General features: G+C 52.4%; 3 non-coding genes across 3 annotated transcripts; all 3 read left to right on the top strand.

The window, feature by feature from the left end:
* Positions 1-7,043: 7,043 nt before the first annotated feature.
* On the top strand, positions 7,044-7,115 carry TRNAQ-CUG. Its single transcript has one exon. It is a non-coding gene; the product is annotated as a tRNA-Gln (tRNA).
* Positions 7,116-9,440: 2,325 nt separating this feature from the next.
* Positions 9,441-9,513, top strand: TRNAR-CCU. The gene has a single exon. It is a non-coding gene; the product is annotated as a tRNA-Arg (tRNA).
* A 3,114-nt stretch (positions 9,514-12,627) lies between these two features.
* Positions 12,628-12,700, top strand: TRNAK-CUU. Its single transcript has one exon. It is a non-coding gene; the product is annotated as a tRNA-Lys (tRNA).
* The last annotated feature ends 2,448 nt before the right edge of the window (positions 12,701-15,148 follow it).

The following is a 15,148-nucleotide window of genomic DNA, read 5'->3' as shown; positions in this document are numbered from 1 at the left end:
ACCTGCTCCTCTGCTTTGCAGAATCCAAACACAAGCAAAGCTTGTCAAGCCCAGGTGGGGTCTGGCAGGGAGTCAGGTGTGGGCAGGCACTGTGGCTTACCTAGTTAAAGCAATTGTTTATTAAACAGGAGTTCCTGTGTTCAACTTGCAGTGGTACCTGGGGCTTTTGGGGCACCTGGTGTCAGCTACTGTTAGAAGACGAAATACAGAGCTAGATGTGCCTTTGTTCTAGCCCAGTGTGGCTATTCTCATGGTTTAAATAACACTCACAGGCACTGATAACAGAGTTACTGAAAGTTTGGGAGTTAAGAGCTGATAGGCCAGTGGTCCAGCCTGTCACAGATGACCACCTCCCTCTGGGACAGGTCTGAGCTCTCACACCAAATGGCTCATTGTGGCTGCCAGAATCTGTGAGCAGCTCATTTAGTTTATGCTGAGGGTTGAGCCCTGCTTTGTGCTGTAGCCTATAGGACTAAATTGCTTGTGTGTATATATATAGATATCTATTATTTGATGTATTGTATTAGGTTTATAGATTTATATTAAAATAAGTTTGCCTGTAATGCAAGAGACCTACAGGCCATATCCTGTATGTTAAGCTAAGGCAAAGTTAGCATCTCTAGATTAAGACCTTTTATTCAGAAAGCAAAGTTGACCTATAGCTTTTGTTACTTAAGTAGATGAGTACCCACGCCTATGTCTATGACCTTTTATATAGACTGATAGACAATGATGAATGGCATGGGGGGGGTTTCCCACACACTTAACAAGTGCACCACAAGAGACTGATACATCCGCTGAGTGTGGGAAGAGTTTTAAGCAGAGCTCTGCCCTGATCACACATCAGAGAATCCACAGAGGGGAGGTGCCCTACACATGCTCTGAGTGTGGGGAACGCTTCAGTTATAGCTCAGCCCTCGTCTCACATCAGAGAATCCACAGTGGAGAGACGTCCTACACGTGCTCTGCGTGCAGGAAAGGCTTCAATCGGAGCTCCAGCCTTATAAGACATCAGAAAATCCACATATGAGAGACCTGTAATAAATGCCTTGACTCCGGCTGGCCAAAGATTATTTTTTAAAAAATCACAATTGAAAGTTCCCACCGAGTGACCTTTGCACCATGTTCCCCGTGGTCTCTCAGCTCCCCTAGATGAGTTGCCTGCTTCTGCCTTTTGCAGCTCCCTGTTCTTTATTCCCCATCACCATCCCAATCCCCCTGTTGTTCAATTGGTTAGGTCAGTATTTTTTCTAAAGGGCTGGCAAGACTAGTCCCTAGCAAATGGCTTGGAACTAAGCAAAATACTCCTGCATTTGGCTCCCAAAGCAGTTGTTGCCAGGCCCTGCAGGAGGTTGCTACTGAAGATATCGCCTTCCTAATCAGGTGCGTGTTGCCTATTATTTGGGAAATGCAATTCCTATCTAGGTAGGGATGGGGAAAATGGAAGTGATGTTTCTGTTCAGTTCACCCCTGGGAGATGCAAATATGTAGAAAATGAAATTTGTGTTGAATGTGGCATAGCTGCAGAAAGAGACCTGTTTTCAATAGATACCTGACATTTGGTGTTTTACAAGGATTCTAAACCGCACCTGAATTTAGTCCCTAATTTAAATCTGTGCCACCAGATTAAAGAAATGAAAGGGCATATTTGGGAGAGTTGTACCTCACTATCACTATTGATATGTTGTGTGGCTGGTGAAGAATTCTATGCCAGAGACACGTAAAAATACTCCAAGAAAGGTCAAAGATTTGACAAGAACTCAGGGAGAAACTGCAGATTTTGATTTTCACCCTAGAGATGGAAGCTATGGTGACCTGTGGCCCAGGTAAACTATTTTTAGAACGCTGCTCCCTAGTTAAGTGGCATTGGTCACACTCCTAAAGGACGCCATGATTAAATTGGGAACAACTGTCTTTTACCATTTGGATCCAAAGTTTCATGAAGCACAGAGAGAAACAGCTGATTCCTTCCGAGCCATTCCATGCCTAGGGGCCCCAATCTGGCTGACTTGCTGGACAAGAAGCAGTTCCATGCTGGGCAAATGATGGTAGCCAATGAGGGAATGTATCAGATTCCAAGTTCAGACAGCAGGATATATGAATTCTGAGTCCTGACTCTGTGGTTTGGTCCCTTAGTTTTGCTATTAAGTCTTAAGCATTTGTATCACTTCTCCACCTCCTGCTACTTTGAAAGATTAGAAAGTGTGGAAATAGAGCACAGGTGGTTTTCTCATGATGTAACCTACCCACTAGCATGTGAGCCCTTCCACCCACACTTTTGGGAGAAGACCCAGGGCGAAATGAACTCACAGAAATGGAAGGCTCGTAGGTTATTGTAGAATGTGATTTCACACAAAGCTCACTGGGTGGAAATGGGAATTAAGAGAAAACTGCCCTATAGGTTTATATTTTATAATCTTTGAATAAGTTGTTACCAGCGACAATGAAATTAAACATGAAGTTAATTAGTGTAAAGTAAGAGGCTGATCATGTGATAAGATGCAGGGTTACAATATAATTCAGGTTTTCTTCTAGTTCTCTCCCTGCCCCTCCTACTATATTGGAAATGGTGGCTAATCTTGAAAGTAAAACCTCACTCCAAAGGAATTAGAGTGGGGGAACATGGGAGAGAAATAGCATGTATGAAAATAGAGCCCCAGTGTAGACTGTAATTATTTCTATTTCAAATGGAATTTATTTTGATAAACTTTAAAATAAATATTCTATGAAGAGGAATATAGCTTGTGTAACTTTCAACTGACTTAGAGGGTAACAGCCACAGAGTTCCCCAGTTCGCGTGTTTGCTAAACAAAGACACGTCGGGCAGGAGAGGTCAGAATTTAAAGTGGTGATGGATGCAGGATGATTGATTTTTGCAACCAGTTATTTTTATGGGTGCTGAGGCCCCTTTTCCTTTTGAGGAGGCAGCTGTTAGAGCCCAGCTGCTTAACCCTCAAGCCTGGCCATGGAAACCTCCCCGTAACTGGCCTTATGTATCAAACATGAAAGACACCTTTGGGGTTCGCACGTCCACATGACATGCGGTTTACGGCAGCAGATACTTGGAGAAAACTGCCGGGCTCAGTCGGGCTATTCCAAACTGACGTTGGCCCAAACTCTGCCTCACTTCGTCTAGAGTGGGTCATGTGACGAAGTCTCCATGGCAACTAATGGCCAGGCCCGTCCCCTCTGCAGGGGGATGCTAAAGGTGTGGGAGAACAAAGAGATCAGGTGACCTCCTGGCCTGGGAAGGAGACAGAGCCCAGAGAGGAGGGGCTGGAGGTGGGTTGGCAGTTTTGGAAGCTGGCTGGGAAATGGAGGGGAGCCCCCATGGGGCTCGGGCCTCCCAACTGGGCTGTGGCCTCCCTGGGGCCCCAGATGGACCTAACTAACGGGGGTCCTGTTGTCTGTACCGGCAAAACCTGTTTTGGACTGTGTTCCTGTCATCTAAATAAACCTCTGTGTTACTGGCTGGCTGAGAGTCACGGCTGACTGCGCAGTGGGGGGGCAGGACCCTGTGGCCCCCACAGGATCCCGCCTGGGCGGACTTGCTGGGGGAAGTGCACGGAGGGGCAGAGGATGCTGAATGCTCCAAGGAGAGACCCAGGAGGTGAAGCCGTGTGAGCTTCTTGCCCTGCAGACAGTCTGCTCCAAGGGAGAGGAGGCTCCCCAGAGTCCTGACTGGCTTTGTGGGGAGCAGCTCCAGAGCATCGCCCGGGGACTCTGTTACACCCCTCACTCCCAACCCGCAGCCCCCGGGCTTCCCCCAGATCTACCGGTGCCCCTCACTCCCAACTCGCAGCCCCTGCTATCCCAGTCCTGACCTCCAGACTCACAGCTCTGCTGGTGCCCCTCACTCCCGACCCGCAGCCCCCTGCGCTCTCTCCAGCTCTGCTGGTGCCCCTCACTCCCGACCCACAGCCCCCTGGACTCCCTGCTGAGTTCCCCAGTCACTGTGCTGCCGGTGCCCCTCACTGCCGACCCGCAGCCCCTGCTATCCCAGTCCTAACCTCCAGACTCACAGCTCTGCTGGTGCCCCTCACTCCCGACCCGCAGCCCCCTGCGCTCCCTCCAGCTCTGACGGTGCCCCTCACTCCCGACCCGCAGCCCCTGCCATCCCAGTCCTGACCTCCAGACTCACAGCTCTGCTGGTGCCCCTCACTCCCAACCTGCAGCCCCCTGGGTTCCCCCCAGCTCTAGTGGTGCCCTGCACTCCCAACCTGCAGCCCCTGCTATCCCATTCCTGACCTCCAGACTCACAGCTCTGACAGTGCCCCTTACTCCCGACCCGCAGCCCCTGCCATCCCAGTCCTGACCTCCAGACTCACAGCTCTGCTGGTGCCCCTCACTCCCGACCTGCAGCCCCCTGGGTTCCCCCCAGCTCTAGTGGTGCTCCTCACTCCCGACCCGCAGCCCCTGCTATCCCAGTCCTGACCTCCAGACTCACAGCTCTGCTGGTGCCCCTCACTCCCGACCTGCAGCCCCCTGCGCTCCCTCCAGTTCTGACAGTGCCCCTCACTCCCTACCTGCAGCCCTCTGGGCTCCCTCCAGCTCTGGTGGTGTTCCTCACTCCTGACCCGCAGCCCCTGCTATCCCAGTCCTGACCTCCAGACTCACAGTTCTGCTGGTGCCCCTCACTCCTGACCCACAGCCCCCTAGGCTCCCCGCTGAGCTCCCCAGTCACTGCGATGCCGGTGCCCCTCACTCCTGACCCGCAGCCCCTGCTATCCCAGTCCTGACCTCCAGACTCACAGCTCTGCTGGTGCCCCTCACTCCCGACCTGTAGCCCCCTGGGTTCCCCCCAGCTCTAGTGGTGCCCCTCACTCCCGACCCGCAGCCCCTGCTATCCCAGTCCTGACCTCCAGACTCACAGTTCTGCTGGTGCCCCTCACTCCTGACCCGCAGCCCCTGCCATCCCAGCCCTGACCTCCAGACTCACAGTTCTGCTGGTGCCCCTCACTCCCGACCCACAGCCCTCTGGGCTTCCCCCAGCTCTACCAGTGCCCCTCACTCCCGACCCGCAGCCCTTGCTATCCCATTCCTGACCTCCTGTGACGTTATGAGTGTAATATATTTCATTGAAAGGTGACAGGGCCAGAAAGAGTTAATTAACTCACCTCACCCACTGACCTGATCCATGGGTGAACCTTAAGGACTGGTTAGGAAGATCTATAAATGAACAGAGCTTTGAAATGCAAGTCTGCATTGTTAGACATCTCAAGGGTAGATGTTTGCTCAGGGCTTGTGATGTCAGCAAACAAGTCTTGTCTATTGCTGTAGTTTTAATTCAAAGATCAGAAAAGGAATATTAATATTTATGATGATACTTGAGTGAAATAGCATTATTGTCTCTGTGTCTCTTTGAAGGTTGTGGTAACCTGGATCTGAACTGTTTAATGGATAAATTACCCTGTGCTAATTGCCAGGATGTTTGGGAGAAGAAGTTAAGCCTGTTGTTTTCTCAGGCTGAAAGGCTGCTGGAAATGTATAAGAACCCTGGGACATGGTCCTGCTTCATCTCAGATCTGCTTTGGGTTTCAAGAGGGGGAAATCTTAAGCCATAAGGATTGAGATCCCGAGTCAGTGACTGGAGCCACCCTGAATATGGAAATTGGACTATAACCTCTCGACCATTTCTAAAAGGACTTTTGGCAACTACAAGCTCACCTCTGCTATGCATCTGAACCTCAAGAATTGAATTCAAGTCTGTCTGTATATTGATCTTTTAACCAACACTCTGGCTCTCTCTTTTCTTTTTTAATAAATTTTAGCTGAGTTAATAAGAATTGGCTGTAGCCTGTATTTTGGGTAAGATCTAAGTTATAATTGGACCTGGGTATGTGGCTGATACTTTGGGATTGGAAGAACCTTTTCTTTTATATGATGTGATCAGATTTTCAGGAATCATCATCATATCTGACGTGTGTGTCTGGACGGAGGCCTGAGGCTGGGCACTTTAAGGGAACTGCGTTGTTTGGACTTCTGAGTAACCAGTGAGGTGCTACAGAAGCTGTTTTGTGCTGGATGGTAAATCTAAGTATTAGAATCACCACTGGGGTTTGTCTGCCCCGTTTTGTTTGCAGTTCACCCTGATTGAGTGACCTCAGCTGGCTCCCACGGGCAGCACTGTCACACTGCTCCTTTCTAGTCACACTTTCTACACATCTAACATTAGTGTATAATGTAATACAGATCTATCCCAACACCTGCCGGAGGGCCTCTGGTAAGGCGGATTCGGCGGCATGCCTGCGGGAGGTCTGCCGGTCCCGCGCCTTCAGCGTAACCGCCGCAGAATTGCCGCTGAAGCCGCGGGACTGGCGGAGCTCCCACAGGCATGCCACCTAATCCACATTACCAGGGGACCTCCTGCAGGCAGCCTGACTGCCACCCTCACAGCGATTGGCAGGCCGCCCCCCGCAGCTTGCTGCGCTGGTGCCTGGAGCCGCCCCTGTCCCTGACTCAGGGCAGAGGATAGTGAAGCTGAACATCCAGAGCTTGCAAGATAAAGGAGCAGGGGGGTGAGGCCTGGTGGTGTTGGCAGAACGGGAAAGCATCAGAGGGTCCTATGGCAACCAGGGGGATTGGTGGGAGTCGGTGAGAGAGGAGTTGGGGGCTTTGTTCCGGCAGTCGGGCAAACACCACAACATTAAAGAAACCAGCAGTGCCAAGTCCTGCAGCGTCACCTGTGGGATTTCCACAAGAGCATCCAGGCAGGGGAGCCAGTCAGCCTGTGACTGTACGACCGGATCAAGCGCCAGCTGCCCGAGTTCCAGGAGATGAGGCTGCAGCTGGCCGATATGAGCGGGAGCATCGAGTGAAGGGAGGAGCGGCCTCCCCTGACATTTTTGCAGCCTGCAGGGAATGGAGACAAAGCAGGGGGCTACGGGGGACTCAGGGCAGGACCCGTGGATCCGGTAGAGCAGGACCACAGTCACTGGAGGAGGAGAGAGAGTCCCACGAGAGGAAGCTGATGGTGGGAAGCAATAAGTGCAGAGTGCAAACCAGCCAAGAGTCACAGGGGTCTAGAAAACAAAACAGCAGCAGGTCCCATGGTGTAATGGGCAGCACTCGGGACTCTGAATCCTGGAATCTGAGTTCAAATCTCAGTGGGACCTCTGGCAGGTACGGTGGTTTGCTGCAAAGCTTTGGAGCTCAAGGTGCTCGGTTACCCTGTCCCTAGCTGAGTTAGAGTGATTTTTTCTCTCCTCCTCCTGGGTCACTGGTGCCCACTGGGAGATGGGTCTCTGGTCCAGCTGGGCTGCTAGAGGTTGGGGTCCTAGAACTTAACAGTCTGGCTAGAGATTCCTGCGGGTTGACCTGATGTTGGGTTTCTTGCTGCTTCACCTGATGCCCACAACTTTGGTCCCTGTAGCTGCAGCTCTTCCTCTTGCCCACATGGCATTTAAAGGAAGCAGGGCCAGGGCCAGGCTTCCCAGGCAGCCGCCCATTTTCTTTGGCAAGTCAGGAAGGGCAAAGGCGAGACTGGAAGCACCTGGGGCTCATGCTCCAGCCTTTGTGACACCCAACCCCCAACTCCTTCCCGGGGCTCTAGCTGAAGCCAGAGCATTGGCCTGAGTGGCCAAGAAGAGGTTCCAGCCCTGAAGGGAGCAGGACGTTCAGCACAACAGTAAAGCTGCACAAGCACAACCACGAAGGGACTTGAACCCTCAATTGCCTGATCCGAAGTCAGATGCTTTAGCCATTAGGCCACGTGGTCACACAGAAAAAAGTCCCTCCAGGCACTTCTTTGGGAAAGGCCGACACTGACGCCTCCAACGAAGTGGGGATTCACCCACGAAAGCTCATGCTCCAATATGTCTGTTAGTCTATAAGGTGCCACACGACTCTTTGCTGCTTTTGCAGACACTGTGTTTCTCGGGTCACCTACTGAGGGGGGCCGAGACTCTCTGGGCACAAGAAGTCGAGTTCCCAGCGACACGTGAGACTTAATTCTCTGGAGCCAGGTGCAGGGCTTTGGCAGGGAGGCTCAGGCATGGGGGATTGGGGTGCAGCGGATGGACCGGCTGTCTAGGTGGGGAGATTTAGTCTCACTGAGGCACAGGAGGGAGGAGTAGGAGGAATCCTGCTGACAGGCAGTGGCTGTGCAGAAAAAGAGGAGGGGTTCTGGTGACTTTTTTTGCTTCTCTTTTTGCCTGCCTGCTCACTCTTGTGGTCAACGGTTCCTTTCCTTAGCAATCAGAAGAGAGGCCACATCCACAGGAGCAGGTGGAGAAAGCGTTCTCTACAATGGTGCTTAGATCGGGATAATCCCCCATGGCTGAGCCTCCCTGCCAAAGCCCTGCACCTGGCTCCATAGAATTACATCTCACTGGGAACTCGACTTCTTGTGCCCAGCATCTTGCCCCCCCTCAATAGGTAACCCAAGAAACACAGTGTCCACCTTTTCCAAAGAAGTGCATGAAGTAGGCATCCACATGGCTTAACAGATAAGGCTTCTGACTTTGAATCAAGAACTTGCGGGGTCAAGTCCCTTTGTGCTTTTGTTGCTGCAGTTTTACCTTTCTCACCCTGTTCCTGCCTGAGTTCTTGGGTTCATCTGGCAGTGGAAGGGGCTGGAGGCCAGTGGCGCGGGGAGGAGGTTGAGCTGGACCCTGAGCTAGACTAGACCCTGGTGGTGAGAGTCTGGCCACCACTTGCCGCTCCATCCTGGTGTCCCCCAATGGGAATCATTTTGGGAGGGAAGTGGGGCTTCAGCCTCCCCTCCCCGATTTTAGCTGCTTCCCCTGCTCCCCCCCAGCTGTGCTACTGAGTGGAAGTGTCCTGTGCCCATAATCAAAACCCTCTTCTGCCAGCACCAGGCCTCCTGCTTCTTACACTGGGCCTGCAAGCGAGGGGGCGGCTGGCACAGCGCCAAGAGTCTAACCTGTGTGGCAGGAGGCGGCTGATGCCCGCAGCCTGCTGGGGAGCTCCCAGAAGTTATTAAGGGACAGAGACTCCTCAATGCCCTTAGTAACAAGGGTTTGGGGTTCACTAAGGCCAGTAAGGGGGTCACTATGTCGGCCCTATAACCCTGGGTGTCAGGTCACTGCCCAGCTTTGATCTAGAGCTTGGATCCCAACAACTGACCAGCAGCCCACAGCCTCCCCCTGGGTCTGCCCCACCTGGTTACTCCTTACAGGCCGACCTTACCCCCCTTTCCAGCCCCGGATTCGCCCCCTAATCATCCTACTGCCACTCAGAGCCACAGCCGTGGAGGTGCTGAAGGAGGGAGGGGTGACTCTAGGGTGGGGTTCTTCTCTAACGATGGCTGGCAGAAAGGTGGTGCTCAGCTCTGAGAGCCACCTGCCTAGTTGCCTCGCTGCCAGGGGATGCAGACGTTTCTGTAAGGCCATTAAATGGGGTATTTGGCTCCTGAGTGAATGTGAGTAATGTGCAATTATGAGAGGGAATTTCCATCCCTCTTTCATGCACAATTAAGAGCCCCAGTGGCCTAATGGATAAAGCATTGGCTTCCTAAGCCAGAGATTGTGGGTTCAAGTCCCATCTGGGGTGAAAACTTCCTTCCTTCTTGTATATTGTAAAGAAACCTTGGTCTTATTTTCACCAAGGAAGCTGGGAGATGTTGGAACACAAAGTACTGCAGCTTGGGAACAATCCCCCAGAAATAGCATCTTCCACTTGAAAAATGCTTTCTAGACCCATCAGTAGCAATCACTTAATACTAGTGTTTGTCTGAGAATAGAGTGAAGGGAAGTGTTTACTCCGACACCTCAGTGAAAGAGCAAGGCTGTTCTGAAAGAGAATGGATCTGTCTGGAGACAAAGCAGACCTTGAGAATGAGCAACAGTGTGAAAAGAGGTTCAAATGTGTGTTAGGTGTTAGTTAGGTTGGTCTGACAAATTTCAAGAAAATACCAATGCTCGTAGACTGATGCGGACACTGGCTGCTTCTGATCTTTTACTGAGAATTCACTGAGAAATATTTTCCTTAACTAGGTTATGGAATATTAGGTGGGCTATGAAGGCACCATTCCTCCTGCTTTCGCCCTTGGAGACAACATGGCTACATGGCATGCGGCCAGTACTCACCTTCCAGTCAACTGCTAGAGAAGACAACACAGACAGGGATGGCAGCAGGGCAGACTGGAGCTCCACGGAGACAGTGGGACCAGGTCTCATCAACGGGGAGGTGGCCACCCCAGCATGCACAAGGCTGAGCCAGTAAGTGCGGCGTGTGCTCCACGGTGCCCCTACTCACTGCACATGGTGGTGGAGGGCAGTTACTGAGTTCGGTTGGTCTGGCAAATTTAGGGCTTGGCTACACTTGCAGATGTAGAGCGCTGGGAGTTAAACCACAGCAGGGAAACCGCTGCCATGTGTTCACACTGACAGCTGCAAGCGCACTGGAGTGGCCACATTAGCAGCTCTGGCAATGCCACAGAGAGCAGTGCACTGTGTTAGCTATCCCAGTGTGCAAGTGGCTGCAACGTGCTTTTCAAACGGGGGACGGGGGTGGAGTGTGACAGGGAGTGTGTTGTGTGTACGTGGGGGGAGTGGCAGTGTGTTTGGGGGGGCTGAGAGTGTGTTAGCATGTTGTCTTGTGTGTTCAGACAGCAGCAGACCCCCACCTCCCCTCATACACACTCACAACAGCAGCATTCCACACTAATGGTTGCTTTGTCCTAGAGCAGATAAGCAGCCGGCTGTCGGAAACGGAGCTTTGAAAGGGGATATCCGCATGCCTGCAGCCGATTTCAAAACAATGACCAGAATGGGCACTTGACTTCAGGGGATTATGGGACATTTCCTGAGGCCAATCACAGTGCAGTGATGCAACACGTCATCCACACTGCTGCAAGGGCGTTTCAGCAGGGCTCAGCGAGCTTTATACTTCTCATGGAGGTGGATTACCAGGAGCGCTCCAGCTGCAGAGCCCAGGTGCTCCATGTGCCTTGCGAGTGTGGACACCTCAGGAGTTAGGGCGCCCGGGGCTGCTTTAATGTGCTCTAACTTGCAAGTGTAGCCAAGCCCCTAGACTATGTCACTTGTGTGACTTACTTGTGCTATTGTAATAAAGTTACAATGACCATAGACGTGCAATGGTCAGAAATTGCACCAGCAGAGAAGTATATTAAAGGGAAACCATAAGGAAATTAAGAGTTTAAATTATCCTCCACATGTCCCGTGTCCCACTAAAATGAATCCAACCCACAGGGCACGTGGGCAGAAGTATCGGTGTCAGGATGCTACATTGTTAGCACAGTAAATGAAGCTGCAAAATAAATGATGCTTAAATGACCTCACTCTATTTTTTTACAATTCGGTATTAAGAGGTAATAGATACAGATGGACACCAGGCAGGGTCGTTTGGAGGATGAAGCCTTTATGCTTCCATCCCCCACCACTGTCTACTTTTAGCCAATTAGGACAAGTCAGCAAATAAGAACAACCTCAGGTCTCAGTAACTGCTGCAGGTAGCAAAATCCTACAAGGAGCAGTTTCTGGCACTACACCTGCCCAGCTCTGCTCCCTGGCTCTTCTCAGGCTCCTGCTCTCTCCTTAGCTCTGCCCCACTCTGGCCCAGGCAGGGCCAGCTCCCACAGAGGATGGGACCCCCTGGCCTGGTGACTCCCTCATTACACTGCCTGGCCTGTCAGTGCGGCTAACTTGGAGCTTTGGCCTCTCCCCATTGCCCAGGGGACTGTCAGTCTCAGGGGCCTGATTTCCCATTGGCCCTTTCCCCTTCTACTGGGACTGGGAACTAGCCAACCAAAACCCCCACTAAGCTTTAGTAAGGGGCCAACAGTCCCTTACATGAGCCGGCCCCATGAAGGTCACTGATGGCCAAAGAAAGCAGCATGAGCTGGTCCCATGGTGTAATGGGCAGGACTCTGAATCCTGCATTCTGAGTTCAAATCTCAGTGGGACCTTGTGGTAAAGCCCTGGAGCTCCCACTGCTCCACTTCCCTGTCTACAGCTCTGCAAGAGCAATATTTTCCCCTCCTGCTGGATGGGTCAGGGCTCTAGAACTGACACCTGAGGGTTGGGATTCTCACGGCTTCACCTGGTGCCCACAAGTCTGGCACTTGCCACTGTGCTTGAAGGAAGCAGGGCTGGGCAGGTGGGAGCCCAGCACCTCTCCTCCTCTGGGCACCTGGAGCAGAGGCGGCTGGTGCTGACAGCTCCAGGGGAAGGCTTAAAAGCCACAGAGGCCAGGGCAAGAGGAGGAGAGGACCATGATTATGTGTGGCCAGCAGACAGCCACAGGGCCAGCCTGCTCCCTGCTGTGCTGAACCCCACTGAAGGCCACCCACAGACCGGCATGCAGGGCAGCTGCTGATGTTTCTCAGGTCATCTACTGAGGGGGCTGAGACACTCTGGGCACAAGAAGTTAAGTTCCCAGCGACAAGTGAGACTTAATTGTATGGAGCCAGGTGCAGGGCTTTGGCAGGGAGGCTTGGGCATGGGGGATTGAGGTGCAGCGGATGGACCGGCTGTCTAGGCACAGAGATTTAGTCTCCCTGAGGAGGAGGAGGAATCCTTCTGCCAGGCAGTGGCTGTGCAGAAAAAGAGGAGGGGTTCCTGGGACTTTTTTTGCCTCTCTTTTGCCTGCCTGCTCACTCTGATAATCACTCTTGTGGTGAATGGTGAAGCTGTTTCCTAACAAGCCCAGGTAGCTCAGTTGGTAGAGCATCAGGCTCTTAACCTGAGGGTCCAGGGTTCAAGCCCCTGTCTCGGTGCTCAGCTTTTAAGTTGCCTTGTGTGCCAGGAGCCAAACTCTGTTCACAGCCACACAGGGATTCCCAGAAGCTGTGGCCATTTCCTGGAAAGGTTCCTTTCCTCAGCAATCAGGAGAGAGGCCACATCCACAGGAGTAGGCCTAGAACATGCAGTCTCTGGCTGCCAGGAAGCGCTGTGGGGCCAGGTGCTGAGAAAGCCCAGAGGGGGAGCAGCAGAGATGGGGGGAAAGGAGAGAGAGAAGCAATGAGGACAGTGTACAGGGGGCATCTGGTCTGGCTATTGTGGGGAACTTCCCTGGTTTATACATGACCCTGGTGGAATTGGCCTGTGGAAGGATCTGAGTCCCCACCCCCTTACCCAGAGGCTGCCTGACCTCGAGGACTGTTAGGATACAGAGATTCAGGCCAGTCTGCTAAGGCCTGTACTTTCAGAATTTAGGTGTATTTTTTTCACTTAGCTAGTTATAAAGATATAAAAGAAAGAATAAAAAATCACTGTCTGTCTGTGTAATGGCCTTCTCTTACTGTGACAGTCTGAGGCCTGGTTCTTCGGCTAAGCAGCAAAGGCAGCCATAAGCTGGGAAGTGTATGGTCACATTCACACATTCCCAACTAGTCACATTGAAATAAGGTGCGATTGGGCTGTTAGGAATACAATCCTGCCCTGATATTCCATCACTTCCAGAGAAAGGGAAACTTAGTTTGGTAGCATCCTGTCTGGCAAGAACTCACTTATCAATAGACACAGCTGGAAAACCCTTATGTCTGTATAGATGTAGTTGTGAAATCCTCCCTTCTGTATTGTTTTGTATGTTTATTTGCATGGTCTCTGTCTGGTTCTGTGATTGTTTCTGTCTGCTGTATAATTCATTTTGTTGGGTGTAAACCAGTGAAGGAGGTGGAATATAACCATGTTACAGTATATTAGGACTGGTTAGTCTAGAGAAGGAGTGAGGGTACCAGGCGGCGCGGCGGTCGGGGCCACGTGGTGAGTGTCCCGCTGAAGCGCTGGCCGCCCCCCTTCTCTCTCTCCCGCTCCCTCCCCTTCCCCCCCACTAGACCGGGCGCGCACTCTGCAGCACAGGGAGTCCCCTGGCTCTGGCCACCCTGTGGGTTTTTTATTTTGTTTTTCCCCTGCTTTGCCAGCCGCGCCGTTGTCTTTCCCCCCATCCCCCTGCTTTGCTGCTCCAGCCCCGCCGTTTTTGTGTTGTCCCCCACCCCCCACTTTGCTGCTCCAGCTGTGCCGTGTCCCTCCCCCCCAGCTTTGCTGCTCCAGCCCCACCGTTTTTGTGTTGTCCCCCGCCACTTTGCCATTCCAGCCACGTCGGGTCCCCCCCCGCTTTGCCACCACAGCCGCGCCGTATCCCCCCCCACACCCCCGCTTTGCCGCTCCACCCGTGCCGTTTTTTCCCCCCGGTTTTGTTGCTCCGGTGGCCCCACCCCATTTTTTTTTGCTTGGGGCGGCAAAAAAGCCAGAGCCGGCCCTGCCCACACCTGACTCTCTGCCATCTTTACAGGGGCCTGACAAGCTTTGCTTGTGTTTGGATTCTGCAAAGCAGAGGAGCAGGTGAGGTTTTCCTTGAAAGTTGTGTGTGAGTCAATCTTTGGCCAGGTCTGCACTACAAAGTTGTTTCAGCAGAATTATATTGCTCAGGTGTGTGAAAAACACACAACACTCCCTCGGTCGGCAGCTTGTGGCTGGTGCACACAGTGCAATGCCACGTCTGGCGACAAAACTGCCCTGTTTTGGTGACAAAATAAAACGACTTCGATGAGAGGTCTAGAGCTTTTTGCAGCAAACTTAAAGTGACAAAGTAGACGCTGCTGTTCATTATATCACCATAACTGGCCTCCTCCAGTATCCCACAATGCCCGCCGTGAACTCGCCTGCCCTGCATTCCTGCTACAGAGCCATGGGCCCCTCCCCTTTCATCGCTCTGGGAAGTTCTGACAGCTGAGCCTGCTGCTCTGCTCCGGCAGCCAGGAGCAAATCACTGCCGTGGATGCTGCTCTCTCCCGCTCTGCGAACACAGAGCAAGGTGGCGGGAACTTCCATACATTGGGGGAGGCACTGGCATCCGAACTGTGACGCCGCCATGACACCCCTTCCCTCGAGGAGGCTCTTACCTTCTAAACAGGGACGTCTGTTTTCTAGTAAAATCACTAAAAGGGAAGAAGCAAACTCGAAAGAGGTTCCTCCTGGCGCTCACGTACGTGAACCCGAATACTCTCTGAGTCCTCAAAGAGAGATCTGGAGAAGGAGACTTGCTGAAGCAAAGCCACAGGGGTCTCTGAGGTTTCCCTGGCCCCTCGCCCCTGTCCTGCCTGGCTGATGTCAGCATCTCTCTGTGAGGTCACCACCTCCCCACCACCTTTGACCAATAGTCTGAGGTCCTGCAAAAGGCCTTTGTGATGTCACTGCCACACCCCTCCCTTGCTGTGCTAATG

Source organism: Mauremys reevesii, linkage group 12 (assembly GCF_016161935.1).
Source record: "Mauremys reevesii isolate NIE-2019 linkage group 12, ASM1616193v1, whole genome shotgun sequence".
Classification (NCBI taxonomy): domain Eukaryota; kingdom Metazoa; phylum Chordata; order Testudines; family Geoemydidae; genus Mauremys; species Mauremys reevesii.
The sequence above is the reverse complement of the archived record's forward strand: the minus strand, read 5'-3'. Positions and strand labels throughout refer to the sequence as shown.